This window comes from Dermochelys coriacea, chromosome 14 (genome assembly GCF_009764565.3).
Source record: "Dermochelys coriacea isolate rDerCor1 chromosome 14, rDerCor1.pri.v4, whole genome shotgun sequence".
Taxonomy (NCBI): Eukaryota; Metazoa; Chordata; order Testudines; family Dermochelyidae; genus Dermochelys; species Dermochelys coriacea.
Genome location: NC_050081.1, coordinates 27,153,225 through 27,170,513, shown reverse-complemented (window position 1 = coordinate 27,170,513; position 17,289 = coordinate 27,153,225). Strand labels below are relative to the sequence as shown.

Here is a 17,289-nt window from a genome sequence, read left to right as displayed (position 1 = left end):
GCAGGCGCCAGGCTTTGTCATTAGAACAGCAGTTGGTAGCCAGAATCAGAGCCCAGGGTCAGAACTGGTGTCAGAGACCAAATGCCAAGCCAAGGGTCACAGCCAGAGTCAGGAGCTAGAATCAAAGCTCAGGACTAGAATCAGTATCAGAAGCCAGGGCCAAGGGTCAGAGTTGAAGTCCAAATCAGGAATCCGAGACAAGGATCAGAACTGGGCTCCCTGGAGTAAGGGCTGGATCCAAGACAAGAGCATGGCTGGGTCCAATGCTAGAACAAGGATGAAGCAGGACAAGGAACAAGAAGGCGCAGGAGCTCTTTCAGCCATTGGCAAATGCTTTGAGCAGCCACTGAACTGCTGCTGGGCTGAAGAGCCAGTCTGCTGACTGTTCCAACCAATCATGTTATGTAGCCAGTTTGGCAGCCTACTACAGGCCAGCTGCACTCGTTAGGTTGCCCGGAGGCTGGCTTTGCTGCAGGCCTTGATTCCTCACAATAGGGCAGTCATTCTCTAATCATCGGGGATTTTATGTATCATGCATATTCTTTCAACTGTGGTTAAATATTCCTCATTGCACTCTGTCTCCATGTAACTCAGACACAGCTTCTCCCAGCTGTGTGATCCCTGTGGGGGATTACCCCTAGGTTGAAGGATCAGTTTTTGTAAGTCCAGCATGCTCAGGGCATGCTGAATCTTTCTTTTTCTTGGCCTTCTGCTTCTTATGATTCATGCTTTTTGTCTTCTAGCTCTGGTGCTCTTTGGTGGGCTGCTTCTAGGTGTGCTTCTTCTGTCTCCTGCTTTTGCTTTTCTGCCTCCCACTCCTCTTTGGATGCCCACATCTGGAATTTTTGTTCCTTCTGCACCTTTGTTATCTCCAACCTGGCTAGCAATAACTTAATAACTGTCTCACTGAGAATGGTGCTATGATGGTTTTCTAAGTCTTTAGGACTTTTCTTAGTTTTTAGGGGAATTCAGCTGCCCTTCTTGTTCCTTGTCATAGTCAATAAGTGGGGCTTTTAACCCTTCCACATTTTTTCCGGCAGCAAATAAGTAGTGCTCTGAACCCAACTCTTCTAATTTATTCTTGGTGTACCTAGGATATGCCTCTGTGCTCATCCTGCCTTTCCTGCTGCTATATTTCCTTACTCAGAATAAACAGAAAAAAACAAATTGTACCCTTTTTTACTTGTTCCCAACCTTCTCACTTGAGAATCTCTCCATATCTTTATTATTGGTATATAAGTGCCTAGAGTGTGATCATTAGCTAACCAGCTAACTGGGTGTAAATCCTGCTGACTGTGCCATCATGATGGTTCCCTAGTATACCCAGGGTTGTGAGGCACCTCACCATCACCTGCCCTTAGTGTGAGGTGGGAGGGATAGCTCAGTGGTTTGAGCATTGGCCTGCTAAACCCAGGGTTGTGGGTTCAATCCTTGAGGGGGCAGTTTAGGGTTCTGGGCCAAAAATTGGGGATTGGTCCTGCTTTGAGCAGGGGGTTGGACTAGATGACCTCCTGAGGTCCCTTCCAACCCTGATATTCTATGAGGTAGCTTTGTCTGCACCTGCTGTGGGTGAGCTTCCTAACTCCACCAGTATCTAGCAACACAAGCACTGCCTCCCCTACCTCCCCAGGCCTTGCTCACTCTGTACACATTATCAAGCAGCATATACCAATCTTCAAGTCCTCTAGGTGTCCCTCTGGAGTGCCCAGCCCCCGTTCCATGGAACATTCACAGAGCGCTCAGATTCACTACTCCCAAATGAGAAGTACACACGAGCGTATTAGTTTTAACTCGGGATCACCACTCTACTAAACACACACAGAACTTAGCTATATTATAGTGAAAACAAGAATAAGTTTTTTAATCAAGAACAGATTCAAATTATTGAAAGTAAGAATATTGTAAACAAATTGTTACACATAAAACAAAATCATAACATCCTTTCCAGAGCCTAAACTTAACTCACAGGACATTCCCCTATCTTCTGTAGGATAGCTTACCCACAGTCCTTTTCCTAGAGAGTTCAGCTGAGATGGTGAGATCCCCTGTTCATAAGATCTATCCTGCTGTCAGCTTGTCTTCCTAGATTGAATGATGCCAGGGTATCTCTCTGAATCTCCAGACATACTATCTCAGACCTTTGGTCTTCACTTTTAAACAGGGTTCCCCCCATCCCACTGGTTACCTCTTCCTATTAATTTCCTTCTGAAGTCTCCACAAACTTCATTAGCAATATGCTAACAATCTTCTGTTATTAGGCACACAGTACACAATTGATCACCAGGGAGATAAGTGTCTTTTACCTCCTGTCTGGAGAAATTTTTCTCAAGAGACAATACCTCTGAATGACCTACCTTTAACTACAAGGCCTAGAGAATATAATTTTCAGTATATATACATAACTCCATACGTTTTCTATACATATATCTCACAATAGTTATGGTGACCAGTGTGAAACAGGCTTTCAGTGGAGACCTTACATGACATCTTTTTGGTGAACCAAGGGGATCCCTGTAACCCCATGAACCTCTGTGCCCCTGCCAGTTGGCATCAAGAGGTTTTTGGGTCACAAACTGAGATTCCGCACCCTCCCTTGGAAGCCTATTCCAATACATAACTATCCTTATAGTTAGAAAATTTTTCCTGAAATCTAACCAACATCTCCCTTGCTTCAGATTAAGCTGATTACTTCTTGTCCTACCTTCAATAGATGTGGAGAATATTTGCTCACCATCCACTTTAGAACAGCCCTTAACATATTTGAATACTGGTCAATTAAAAAGCTGTAATTCACTGTTATTGACTGTATGTAGTTTGTTGATTATCACAGGTTTTTACCAAGAATGGGCTACACAGATTTCAGGTTTTGGCATGATTCACAACAGATTGAAACAAATGCTTTAGTCATTTTCACTCATTAATATAATTAAACAGCATAAGTAATTGCACAAAATAATTGCTATTAAACAAAAAGGTATCATACTACTTACACCCCCTCTGAAGCCATGGAAAACAAAGAGAAGAAAACAGTCTGGAGCACATCAGGAGATTGGTCCCAGATCAGGGAATGTGCTATTCTAGAACTGGACACACCCAAGGAATCAAGGAAAGTTCTAAATCTTTTATACCCCAAGGCTTTTTGGCTCACATGGACATAGGCAACATCAGCCCATATTTTTCCATATGGATAATTTGGCAAGCTATATTTATGCTTCCAATACCTACACAATTAATGTCAATTAATTATATGTCAATACAATCTAACTGCCTAGCAACAACATTTGCAAACAGTCCCAGAACTCTTTATATCAAAATGTTAAAAACATGAGGTGTACCTATTCACTTGAGGTCCGTTGTTTGTTCTCTCATGATGGGCAGGTAAGCAAATGTGACCCAGGAGCCCCACCTACACTCTATTTTGTCAGTTATGCTGACAACAAACAACTGCCTGTAGGCATCACATAACTATTACTATCCTCTCTTAAGACAGCAAAGCCTAAACCCCTTTATGTGTGTGTCCATGCACGTCCCAAGTTAATAAACTATAGCAGTGCTTCTCAACTCATTTACCATTGTGGGCTGCATATAAGGCCCACAATGTGTTATGTAGACCACATCAAATACTACCTGTATGGCTCTGAGGATGTCACAAGGGCAGCAGTTCTGTGCTGATTGGTCTGAAAGCAGCCCGTGGGCCGCAGGTTGAGAACATCTGAGCTATAGGAACCTTTATCAGTATTATATCTGCCAAAGCACACCTAACTATACTAATGAATTAGGAAAGGGAAGGGGCATAGGTGAACAACAGTTAGCAGGTCCCTGCTCAGTCTTGTTTTCTGAGGACATGCCCATTTTTTAACCTGTTCTCATAGGTCATTTTTGTTGTCTCCTCTGAGCTCTCTTCAATTTGTCCAGATCTTACTTAAAGTGTGGTGCCCAGAACTGGACACAGTACTCCACCTGAGGCCTCACCAATGTGGAGAAGAGTGAACAATTGTTTGCCTTGTTTGCAACTGCATCCCATTGATAGCTCATATTCAATTTGTGATCCACTATAACCCCAGATCCTTTTCAACAGTACTACCAACTATCCAGTTATTTCCCTTTTTGCATTTGTACATTTTATGTTTCCTCCTATGTAATATTTTGTATTTGTCTTTATGGAATTTCATCTTATTGATTGATAAATTGGAGAATTAGTTTGAAATGTCCCTTTGAATTCCAGTCCTGTTCTCCAAAGTGCTAGCAATCCCTCCCATGCCTTGCCTGGCTTTTACTTACAATTTGTAATATGTGAGACTTTTAGGATGGTTTATAGGAGAAGGAGTTTTCTGACCTGATGCTTCTCTGCTTCTCAAGAGAACACACACAAACAAAGCCTTCCCCCCAAGATTTGAAAGTATCTTCTTTCCCCATTGGTCCTTTTGGTCAGGTGCCAACCAGATTATTTGAGCTTCTTAACTCCTTACAGGTAAGGAGGAATTCTAGGCTACCCTTTTAGCTGTATGGTTATGACACAGTCACCTACATTCAAAGATTTCAAAGTCCATATATCAGGTTCCTAGCAGTAAGAAAAAGAGTACTTGTGGCACCTTAGAGACTAACAAATTTATCTGAGCATAAGCTTTCGTGAGCTACAGCTCACTTCATCGGATGCATTCAGTGGAAAATACAGTGGGGAGATTTATATACACAGAGAACGTGAAACAATGGGTGTTATCATACACACTGTAAGAAGAGTGATCACTTAAGATGAGCTACTACCAGCAGGATGGGGGGAGGAAGAAAACCTTTTGTAGTGCTAATCAAGGTGGGCCATTTCCAGCAGTTGACAAGAATGTCTGAGGAACAGTGGAGGGTGGGGAAATAACAAGGGGCCACAACAGTGGTTCCCTTAACCCACCCAGCAATATTGTTAATCTATCCAACTATACTCTTAGCCCAGCAGAAGAATCTGTCCTATCTTGCGGCCTTTCCTTTTGCCCCTCCACCCCCACAAATATGATACAGTTCTGTGGTGACCTAGAATCCTATTTTCGACATCTTCGACTCAAGGAATATTTCCAACACACCTCTGAACAACATACTAACCCACAGAGACCTTCCTACCAACACTACAAAAAGAAGGATTCTGGGTGGACTCCTCCTGAAGGTCGAAAAAACAGACTGGACTTCTACATAGAGTGCTTCCGCCAATGTGCACGGGCTGAAATTGTGGAAAAAAAGCATCACTTGCCCCATAACCTCAGCCGTGCAGAACACAATGACACCCACAGCCTCAGAAACAACTCTGACATCATAATCAAAAAGGCTGACAAAGGAGGTGCTGTTGTCATCATGAATAGGTCGGAATATGAACAAGAGGCTACTAGGCAGCTCTCCAACACCACTTTCTACAAGCCATTACCCTCTGATCCCACTGAGGGTTACCAAAAGAAACTACAGCATTTGCTCAAGAAACTCCCTGAAAAAGCACAAGAACAAATCTGCACAGACACACTCCCAGCTATCTTCGAGACACCACTGACTTCCTGAGGAAACTATAATCCATCGGTGATCTTCCTGAAAACACCATCCTGGCCACTATGGATGTAGAAGCCCTCTACACCAACATTCCACACAAAGATGGACTACAAGCCATCAGGAACAGTATCCCCGATAATGTCACAGCTAACCTGGTGGCTGAACTTTATGACTTTGTCCTCATCCATAACTATTTCACATTTGGACACAATGTATACCTTCAAATCAGCGGCACTGCAATGGGAACCTGCATGGCCCCACAATATGCCAACATTTTCATGGCTGACTTAGAACAACGCTTCCTCTGCTCTCATCCCCTAATGCCCCTACTCTACTTGTGCTTCATTGATGACATCTTCATCATCTGGACCCATGGAAAAGAAGCCCTTGAGGAATTCCACCATGATTTCAACAATTTCCATCCCACCATCAACCTCAGCCTGGTCCAGTCCACACAAGAGATACACTTCTTGGACACTAAGGTGCTAATAAGCAATGGTCACATAAACACCACCCTATACTGGAAACCTACTGAACACTATTCCTACCTACATGCCTCCAGCTTTCACACAGATCACACCACACAATCCATTGTCTACAGCCAAGATCTACGATACAACTGCATTTGCTCCAACCCCTCAGACAGACACAAACACCTACAAGATCTCTATCAAGCATTCTTATAAGTACAATACCCACCTGCTGAAATGAAGAAACAGATTGACAGAGCCAGAAGAGTACCCAGAAGTCACCTACTACAGGACAGGCTCAACAAAGAAAATAACAGAACGCCACTAGCCATCACCTTCAGCCCCCAACTAAAACCTCTCCAACGCATCATCAAGGATCTACAACCTATCCTGAAGGACAACCCATCACTCTCACAGATCTTGGGAGACAGGCCAGTCCTTGCTTACAGACAACCCCCCAACCTGAAGCAAATACTCACCAGCAAGCACACACCACACAACAGAACCACTAACCCAGGAACCTATCCTTGCAACAAAGCCCATTGCCAACTCTGTCCACATATCTATTCAGGGGACACCATCATAGGGCCTAATCACATCAGCCACACTATCAGAGGCTCATTCACCTGCGCATCTACCAATGTGATGTATGCAATCATGTGCCAGAAATGCCCCTCTGCCATGTACATTGGTCAAACTGGACAGTCTCTACATAAAAGAATAAATGGACACAAATCAGACGTCAAGAATTATAACATTCAAAAACCAGTTGGAGAACACTTCAGTCTCTCTGGTCACTCGATTACAGACCTAAGAGTCGCTATTCTTCAACAAAAAAAACTTCAAAAACAGACTCCAACGAGAGATTGCTGAATTGGAGTTAATTTGCAAACTGGATACAATTAACTTAGGCTTGAATAAAGACTGGGAGTGGATGGGTCATTACACAAAGTAAAACTATTTCTCCACCCCCCACCCCCCACTGTTCCTCAGACGTTCTTGTCAACTGCTGGAAATGGCCCACCTTGATTATCACTACAAAAGATTTTTTTCCTCCCCCTCCCCCTCGCAGTGGTAATAGCTCATCTTAAGTGATCACTCTCCTTACAGTGTGTATGATAACACCCATTGTTTCATGTTCTCTGTGTATATAAATCATTTATCCACTGTATTTTCCACTGAATGCATCCGATGAAGTGAGCTGTAGCTCACGAAAGCTTATGCTCAAATAAATTTGTTAGTCTCTAAGGTGCCACAAGTACTCCTTTTCTTTTTGCGAATACAGACGAACACGGCTGCTACTCTGGTTCCTAGCAGTATTGGTGAGTTTGCTGGCTTGAAAGTCCCTCTGGAACACATCCACAGCTTGGATGGGTCAGTCAGTCCTTTGTTCAGCGCTTCGTTTGTAGAAAAGTTCCTCCAGAGGTAAGAAGCAGGATTGAAGACAAAATGGAGAAGATGAACCTGCCTTTTCTAGTCTTTTACCTTGCAGCTTGTGCTTCTTTTGTCCCAAACACAAGCTGCCCAGAACATGGCTTGAAAGCCTTAGAGTTCTGTCTATAGGCATGCCCCTACATTGCTTGCTGAGTCAAATGGTGTATCCCTTGCCTTCTCTCAATGGTCAATTGTAGAGCTGATGGTTCTTAATGGGCCATCAAGCAGGCTAGGCAGTGCTGATGCCAAACTGTCTGGGGGTGTCACCCAAAAGTATAGCACAAGTTTTGTAATACAGACATACATACATACATATCTATAATCCAAACTACAAAGGTGATACAACACATAAATGAGATTATCATATTTGGCAAATTATAACATTTTTGCAGATATCTTACATGGCATATCTGCCATGACTCATTGCAGTTTTAAAATATCAATATTCATAATATCCTCAAGTTTCCCCCAGATTCCATACAGCATCACACCCCACTAGATGCATCCTTCCAATCTGACAGAAAACTACAGATAATTACTCTTTGAGTACAGTTTTGCAACCAGATCTGCACCCACTTTATAGTAAATTCATCTAGACTGCATTTCCCTAGTTATGTATCATCATAATATCATCTGAAACTGCTATATAGAGCCTGCTTGCTCATTGCTGCATGCTGTGTATTATCTCTCTTCCCACTGAGCTCAATGTCAGGCTAGCAGGGACTCCATAGCCTTCAGAGCACAAGAATGGGAAGGACCAGAGGCTGCATGGGAGCAGAAGCAGCAGGTCAGAGGAAACGTGGCTGAGATCAGTTGGTTGGATAGTAGACAGCCTGAGAACTTGAACTAGAAGGCCTGAAATCTGGACAGAAACCAGGGCTCAAGTAATGCTGGAATGCTCTGGAATGCCATTCCAGCATTTTTATTTATTTATTTATTGGCATTCTGGTACTCAGTCACTCACAGAGACGCAGCCTCTTGCTGGCAGGGGGAGAAGTAGCCACAGCTGGAGGAGACAGGGTTGAAGCCTGAAGTTAAGAGGACCAATGAGATGAAGCCATAGGGTCCTTTCCACTTTTCCTGGAGAGGCTCGTCTTTCCAGGTGCGAACAAGCACAGAGTCGCGGAACTGTAAGGAGTGGATTGGAGAGTCCAAGGGAAGAGGCTGGGAGTCTTTAGTATACCTGTGAAGAGACAAGAGAACAGCAGACAGGGAACACATATAGTGAGACAAAAAACCATTACCCAGCTCCCACTCCCCTGACAGAACCGGTGTGCCATTTATAGGCCATACCCTCCCAAACATAATTTCAAAGGGACTAAGCCCTAATCTACCCTTTGGGAGGGCGCGGAAGCAGAGCAGGACGAGGGGTAAGACATCAGGCCATTGCAAGGAGGCCTCTTCGCACGCTTTTGAAAGATGTCGTTTAAGGGTCTGATTGGTACGCTCTACTACACCGCTGGCTTGTGGTCTCCAGGGCGTATGGAGTTTCCAGGGGATCTGCAAGGCATTCGAGATGCTTTGGACGATCTTTGATGTGAAGTGTGTTCCGTTGTCAGATTTCATCCACTGGGGAAGTCCGAAGTGAGGAATGACCTCCTTAACAAACTTAAGGGCCACCGTCCTGGCAGTGCAATTGCGGCATGGGAAGGCTTTTGGCCATTCGCTGAATCGATCCACTAAGACAAGGAGATATTTGTACCCTTGGGTCCGAGGAAACTCAGTAAAATCTATTTGCCACACCCGTCCGGGGCCCGGAGTGGGTTCCAGAGGGGCAGGTGGCTCTGGATGTCCTGGTCGGGGGTTATTTTTTTGGCAGACTAAGCAGTCCGCCTGTACCTGGGTAGCCAGGGGTCGGAGTCCAGAAGTTATAAAGTATTTTTCCATTAGTTGGATAAGTGCTTCTCTGCCACCATGAGTGGTTTGTTGTAATTTTTGTAACACTGGCTGGATCAGGCCCTTCGGTAGAAGGACCTTCCCTTCCAGGGAATGGAGCCATCCCTCCTTTTGCTGGAGACCGAGTTTGCGGTTAGCTGTCTCTTCTCTCCAGAGTACTGGGGGGTCAGAAACTCCCCCACGGATGGGATAAAGGCATGCATATGGGCATTTTCAGTCTGAGGGGATATCAGGGTGGCAGCATGCTTAGCTTCTCTATCTGCCCGGGCGTTGCCCCTGGACACATCTTGATCTTCTCTTTGATGGGCTTTACAGTGTACCATGGCCACTTCCGAGGGGAGTTGTACGGCTTCTAGGAGCCGGAGGATTTGGGGCCCATACTTGACTGGGGAGTCTTGAGCTGTCAGCATTTTCCTTTGCTTCCATAAGCCAGCATGAGCATGTAGCACTCCAAAGGCATATTTTGAATCGGTAAAAACATTGACCCGCTTTCCTTTTGACAGTTCAAGCGCACGGGTCAGGGCGACTAGTTCAGCCAGCTGGGCAGAGGTCCCAGTGGGCAAACCCTTGGCTTCCACAGTGTCATGGAGGGTTATGACAGCATAGCCCGCCCTCCTTTGCCCATCTATCACAGCGCTGCTACCATCAGTATACCACTTACGATCTACATTTAGGACGGGTATATTTTTTAAGTCCGGACGGCTAGAGTATTGGGCATTTATGATCTTTAAGCAATTATGTTCCTGTTCCTCAGTCTCCGGTAAGAGGGTGGTGGGGTTAAGGGAGGGGCAAGACTGTAAGGTGACTTCAGAGTTCTCTAGAAGTTTAGCCTGGTACTTAGCCATCCAAGCCTGGGTGAGCCAAAGGCCTTCCTTTGCATCCAATAAGGCTAGGACCATATGAGGGGTATATATCTGTATTGTCCCTCCCAAAGTTAGTTTTTCAGCTTCAGCCAGCGTCAGGGCAACTGCCCGCAGGCACGCTGGCCATTTCTTTGCCACTTGGTCCAGCTGCTTAGAGAAATAGGCCATGGGACGTTTCCATGCTCCCAACAACTGTGTGAGCACTTCTAGGGCCACCCCCTTTCGTTCATGTACGTACAACTGAAACGGCTTAGTGAGATCCGGGAGGCCCAGAGCTGGAGCTGCCATCAACTTCCTTTTCAAGATTTTAAATGCCCTGTCGGCCTTTGGGGTCCAATAGAAGGGGTCATGATCTGCTCCTTTTACACAATCATACAGGGGTCTAGCGCACAGTTCAAATTCCGGGATTCATATCCGACAGAACCCCGCCATGCCCAGGAAGGCTCTGAGGCGTTTACAATTAATGGGAACGGGAACCTGGCAGACAGCCTCCTTCCTCTCATTGGAAAGCTGATGCTCCCCCTGCCTTATGTGGAACCCCAGGAATTGTACCATCGGGAGGGCAATTTGAGCCTTGCTTTTCGATACCCAATATTTTCGGAGGCCAATAAAATTCAGGAGACCCACAGTGGCTTTGAGACATGGGGTTAGGCCCACTGTAGCAATTAACAAATCATCTACATATTGAAGAAGAAGAGCCCCCTCCTCGTTGTTCCACTCTTCCAGATCCCTGGCCAAAGCCTGGCCAAAAAGGGTGGGGGAATTTTTAAATCCCTGGGCCAATACTGTCCAGCATAGTTGCTTTTTAACCCTTTTTGTGTCCTCCCACTCAAAAGAAAAGATTTCTTGGGATGAGGTATCTATGGGAATAGCGAAGAACGCATCTTTCAAATCGAGGACCGAAAAATGGATATACTGGCCTCCTACAGAAGCCAGTAAGGTATACGGATTTGGAACCAGGGGGAGTTTTAACCCGTTCATTAACCGCCCTTAGATCCTGTACCAAGCAATACGTGGTAATACATTAGGTTTTCGTACGGGTGGGATGGGAGTGTTCCAGGCTGACTGGCATTCCTGGAGGATTCCATATGTTAGGAACCGATCTATAGTGTCCTGTAAACCTTCTCTGGCTTCCCTCACAATTGGATACTGTTTAACTTGCACCGGGCCTTTTCCTGGCAGGAGCTGAACCTTAACAGGGACTTGATGGGTAGCTTTTCCTGGGACCCCCGCTGCCCACACTAGAGGGTACACCCGGTCTTCCCACAGGCTCCATTCTGGGGCTTGCATATCTGAGGGCTCAACTGTAAGGGTCATGATCCATGCATTCTTGGGGGGTAGGGTAAGGGTTATTTCATCTTGAGTAAACTGCAAGGTGGCGCCTAGATGACAAAGCAGATCCCGTCCCAGCAGAGGCATCGGGCACTCGGGGAGGTAGACCAGCTTGTGAGATATAGTCCTATTTCCCAAAGCGCATTCTGCTGGAGCATACACTGGGCACTTGGTGCCTCTGCCTGTGGCACCCACCACAGTAAGGCAGTCTGCCACCGGCAACTGAAGGGGTCGATTCACGGCAGTTCGTGCTGCTCCAGAGTCCACTAAAAAGTCTATTTCTGAACTTCCCACCCGCATCTTTACTCAGGGTTCCCCCGACACCCCTATTCCTGTTCCTCCATTGCCATCATACGGGCGCCCCCTTTCCATTTCTTTCTGGGCACTTATTCTTCCAGTGTCTCTCTTGTCTACACAAGGCACACTGGTTGCGACCCAGTCGTCTCTCCTGCGGGCCCGGACGTCTGCGTCCACGGCCCCTTCCTCCCCGGCCACTTCACGTAGTGCCAGCCTGTACCGCCGCTACCATCATTCTAACTTGCTTTTTCTCCTTTTCTGCCTCCCTTAGACTATAAGCTCGGTTTGCAGTCTCTAAGATTTGTGCCATGGTCATGACCATTAGATCCTCTTTTTTTGGTAACTTTCTCTTAATATCAGGGGCTGCTCTGCTCATGAAAATTCCCTTAATGATTGCCTCAGTTTCCTGATCATCGGGGTCTGCATTGGTGTTCTGTCGAATAGCATCCCGAATACGCTGTAGGAAGGCCCCTGGGCTTTCCTTTAGATCCTGCATTACCTCTTATGGTTTTGCCCAATTATTATGTCGGACAGCCAAGTGACGGAGCCCATGAAAAAGCAACTGCTTATAGGTGGTAAGCCGGGTCATACCTGCGGGATCATTTGGGTTCCACTCGGGGTCTACTCGGGAAACCTGCTCATCCGGGTTAGGGACATTATTACGATCCTGGTCGTACCATCTCTGTGCCTCCTCCCTTGCCTTGGAGACGACCTGTTGTCGTTCGATCTCAGACAATAAGGTGCGCAGGAGGATGTTGCAATCGTCCCAATCCAGTTTATAGCTGCTAAGGCAGCCCTCAAAAACTGAAATAAACCTACTCGGGTTGGTGGAAAACTCTCCTGCCTGTACTTTGAAAGCAGCCAAATCCATAGGGTTAAAGGGCACATGGGTATAGACGTTCATAGTCGTGGCCGGACGCCCTTCCACACCAGTACGGGAGATTTTAGTTTCGGTAAGTAAAAGATATAAGCCCATGTAGGGGCCCTATCAGGCAGGGGCATGGGGGCCAAAGGGGACATCGGACCTGCCATCACAGTGGGGATGGGGGTCTGGGGACTAACATTAGCCACTACCAAACCAGTCGGAGTCAAATTACATTGCTGTAAGACATCTGATCGATTACACAAAGCCAAAAACAAGTGCGCATACAGATGTTTATTCCATTTCCCTGTTCGCTGACAGAACAAAAGTAACTGGAGGATCGTATTGTAATTAATTGACCCTCCTGGTGGCCACTACTCCTGGTCCTTTAGTTGATATTGAGGCCAGTCAACTGTACAGTATCGTTTTAATTTATTCTTAGTCATCGGATCCGATCCAAATACCTTCCAATTTGCTAGGATACACTCTGGGGCGTACACTGTGCCCTCCCTCCTGAGCTCTGTCCCTGTCCCATGCCTACAGGGTAACTCTGGGCGTCCTCAGGTTCAAAACAGAGCAGACAATCTGGATTTCAAAAGGTTCCTACCTTATCTGAAGGACCGGTTCCCCACCATCGCCTGTGGCACTTCTCCATTTATTAGGCGCGTTGCACCATTGTGCCCTACGGGGCTGGTTGGGCTATGCCCCTCCGAGGCCGCTGGGAATCACACCGGTGTGCACTGGGCGTTGGTCGGAGTCCTCACCCACCGGTCCCCGCAAGGGATCTGGGCAAGGCTTGTGTTGTAGCCTCTAGCCCATCCAGGGATGCCAAAAACTGTTGCAGGCACAGAGTGCCCGAGGCAAGCAACAGCTGGATTCGTTGCCTGGTGTGCGTCGCCCAATAATCACAATGGGGTGGAGAAGTAGAAAAGTTTATTTGAAGCTTCAAGCGGTACAGGGAGACAACAATCTCAAATCCTGCACACCAGTGCAAGCAGTTACACATATTTTATACATTCATTCTTTAGCATACTTATCCAATAGCAAGCTGCCCTGAGTGTCCATATAGCCAATCCGGTATACCAGCCAGTTCCCCTTTTTCCTCTTATCATCTATTCCCACATATATGGAGTTGTTTGTTCAGCATTATCTAACATTCCTGTCCTGCTTGACCTAATCTTGCTCCAGCCAGTCTGCGCCTGCAATACACTGTTGCAAACTTCTCAGCGTGATTGCTGTGAGTATCTCCGGGCAGAAAAGGGAAGGGGGGGCATCTGGGCCTAGAGCGAGGGGGCTTCATCGACACTCGTGGTCTTCCATCCCCTTGAGTTACCTAGTGGCCATGCCCGGTGTCCCCAACAAATGGATGCCTCCCCTGCTGTGGAGATATTCTCCTTCCTCAGCAAGATTCCATCTCCAGCCAGGCCCTATTTGAATAAGCATGGAAGCTAGCAAAACCTATCCAAACAAAATTAAACGACCTGTTTTCAAATTAATTCTAATTTATAGACTAGTTAACAGTGTATTTGTAAATGCTCAGACAAATCAATCTGTATTCACAGAGTAAGTGCTACAAATTTCAGAGGAATACACTGTGTTCTTCATGCACAATAAAAGGTTGAATTGCTGCTTTGAGTACTAAACTCACCTCAAACTGAACTATGGAGTCATGACCAGCACCTTCACAAAAATACGTGGAGCTGGTCACACCACCAAAAGCTAATGTTGCCAAACACTTCCCCTTAGAAGAACCTGTTTTAAATTGCCTGTAACTTTGCCAGATTTAGTTTGATTTTAATTTCAGTTTGAACTGAAATTTCCCATGTTGGGTGTCTGTATCAGGTGAAGGTTTAGTTAGTTAGGTTTTTTGCATGTTGAAAGTTTCAGCAAAAACAGGTCAGCCTTTTCTGAAAATGAAATTGGGGGAAATGTGTTATTTGTCCACGTTAAAAAAATCTTGACAGCATCTTCACTGAGAAGCCTTAATGCCTCTGTACTTTAGAGCAGGGACTTGACATTTGGCAGAGGGAGTCCTTAGTGTCATGGATGTTCCCTTTACAGTCCCTCTGAAAAAAAATCCACATTTTTCCAAGTTATAAGACTGAAAAATCTCAGTTTTCATTTGCTCAATAGTGGTTTGCTAGAGGTTAGCAGCTACATTTTTTGAAGATTCAATCTGCATGGACCGTGCTTCTATCCCTACTGGCTGCTACATGTGACCACGCTGTGCAGGTGCCATCCCCTCAGATTGACTGAGCATGCTCCAGCTAAGGGCTGCCCTTGGCTGGAGCATGTGATTCCCTGTGATTGCTCCTCCTGGCTGCTGGTGGCCACTTTAGCACTGGACATCAAAATTGAGAGCAGGGTGACTATCAGGAAGATGTTAAACAGAAGCTACTAAAGTTAGACATTTTTAAATCAGCAGAGCAAGAGAACTTGCTTCCAAGAGTTTAAAAGATCTGGCTAAGGAGCTCACTTGATCATTAATGCTGATTTTTAGTAAATCTTGAAGCACTGGGGAACTTTCAGAAGACTGGAAGTTAGCTAGTGTAGTGCCAATTTTTAAAAAGGGTAAATGAGATTATCCAGTAATTATAGGCCTGTCAACCTGACATCAATCTCAGGCAAGATAATGGAGCAGTGAATATTGGACTTTATTAATCAAGAATTAAAGGAAAATAATGTTGTGACAGGTTTTCCAGGGTGTAGCCTGGGACTGTGGGACTGCTGTGCCCCCTGACCTCTCTCCAGCCTGGGCTGTCTCTCACAATGCCTTGAAAGTGATCAGCAGCAAACCCCTCCAGGTGCTGTTATCACTCAGACCAACCTCATGTGGAGACCCCACACCCAGTCACTCATGAATCTCACAGGGAAAGGCACCAGATCTAGATCCCTACAGCTCCCAGCACTGTACCTCAGGAATATATTGTCTTGCACTGCTCAAGATGGGCAGTACAGATTTATTAATTGGGTCACCACTTCATCAATGGAAAGTGGATATACACCAGCCTTTGCAAAACTTGAGCAGATTTGCTACACACTTCATACAAAGTCACTGGTAAAGATAAACAGTTAAAAGTATTGACTATAAAAGATAGATTTTAAGTGATATTAAGTGATAGAAATAAATAAGATATAAGCACACAGTCTAAACTCTCAACCCCATTAGACTGGGCAACAACTAGACTAAGTAGTTTTTCTCCCCCCACTGAATATTGCAGTTCATAGTCCACAGATTTCACCCTTGAAATCTGGGCCAGTCCCCTCAGTTGGAGTCTTCAGAGTGTCCTTGATGCTTGCATAGGTGGGCGAAGGAAAAAAAGCCAAGCATGTGGCCAGTGTGTCTATTTATACCCTCAGTCCATGTGCTTGGAAAACACAAGTCCAGGCATGTCTGGGTGTATTACTGACTCTCCAGGCAAGGTTGAGCAATTCCCCTGGTGTGGCCTCATGCAGGTGAGTCGCTTCGTCGCTCCCTTGCTGGACAATGGTTGTTGATGGGTTGATTGACACCCCACTGGGTATTGGCTACTTTCCTTGCTGTTGCCTCTGGGGAGCTAATGTCTGGCTGATTCCCCAACTTACAGCATGTTTTAGTGGCCACCATACAACACAATTATCATAACTTCATATGCATTAATGATATACACATATGGATAGAGAAACAACTTTCAGCACATCATAATCTTTCCCCTGATACCTTACAAGGCACTCTTTATATGTAACATCACAATTATATAAAAATGAGGAAGATGGGGGTTCCAGGACACTCCCCCAAGGTATAGAATGTCACAAATGTAAGTAATGCAAATCAACATGGGTTTTGTAAGGTGTTTGACTTGCTATTGCACAACATTTTGATTAAAAACGAGAATGATATAAAATTAACATGGCACAAATTCAATGGATTAAACACTGGCTAACTGATAGGTCTCCAAATGTAGTTGTAAATGGGGAGTCACCAAGGAAATTCCAGAATTAAGATTGTCCATGCCATCTTTAATTACATGATCACATATTTTTTCCTGCCTCATTCAGTGCACAGGATGGATCTGCCTGGGGGATGAATCAGAATAGTGTAGTGAAAGAGGCTGTTGTCCATAGGACCTGTCTCATTGTTGCAGAAGTTGGAAGTTGTGTGGTGAATGAGGCAGGAGGCTGCAGGAAGAGAAAGAATGGTTTGCTGTTTAAGGAAGTTGAATGCAACCCTGGAAAATTGGATTCTATCCCTGCCTCTGCCACAGAGTTTCTGTGTGATGCTAGCAAGTTGTTAAAACCAACATTTTCACAACTGGCCACTAATTGTTTGTTTCTTTTTCTGGGTGCCCAACTTGAGACCTTAGGGCCAGATTTTCCCAAGTGCTGAGTACTCTCACCTGCAGTTGAAATCAGTGGTTTTGGTGGTGTGTATTAAATGAGGCCTTGGGGGCACACATTACAAGAGGATGATAAAAGGAAACATTGAATAATTGCCCATTCACTAAATGAGACAGGGGTCATGTGCAAAAACTAAAATTGATAGTATATTTAAAGACTGTCTCATAATGCATATGCACAAGGGAGCAGAATGAAGGTTGCACAGGCAAACATAATTGACATTTCCTAACTTTTG

At 45.3% G+C, this 17,289-nt stretch overlaps 1 protein-coding gene across 1 annotated transcript in view; it reads left to right on the top strand.

Moving 5' to 3' along the window:
• The window catches only part of GLP2R (glucagon like peptide 2 receptor), a 143,918-nt gene that overhangs the window by 84,822 nt on the left and 41,807 nt on the right, over positions 1-17,289 (top strand). The window lies entirely within an intron of this gene.